A 317-nucleotide genomic window follows, 5' to 3' on the forward strand; every position below is an offset into this window, starting at 1 on the left:
AAAGAGACAGACAGAGAAAGAGAGAGAGAGAGAGAGAGAGAGAGAGTCAGAGAGAGAGAGTCAGAGAGAAAGAGACAGACAGAGAAAGAGTGAGAGAGAGAGAGTCAGAGAGAGAGAGTCAGTGAGAGAGAGAGGATCAGATAGAATCAGAGAGAGAGAGTCAGAGAGAGAATGAGTCAGAGAGAGACAGTCAGAGAGAAAGAGACAAACAGAAAGAGAGAGAGAGAGAGAGAGAGAGAGAGTCAGAGAGAGACAGAGAGAGAGAGTCAGAGAGAGAGAATGAGTCAGAGGAGAGAGTGAGTCAGAGAGAGAGAGAG

This window comes from Hemibagrus wyckioides, linkage group LG03 (assembly GCF_019097595.1).
Source record: "Hemibagrus wyckioides isolate EC202008001 linkage group LG03, SWU_Hwy_1.0, whole genome shotgun sequence".
Classification (NCBI taxonomy): domain Eukaryota; kingdom Metazoa; phylum Chordata; class Actinopteri; order Siluriformes; family Bagridae; genus Hemibagrus; species Hemibagrus wyckioides.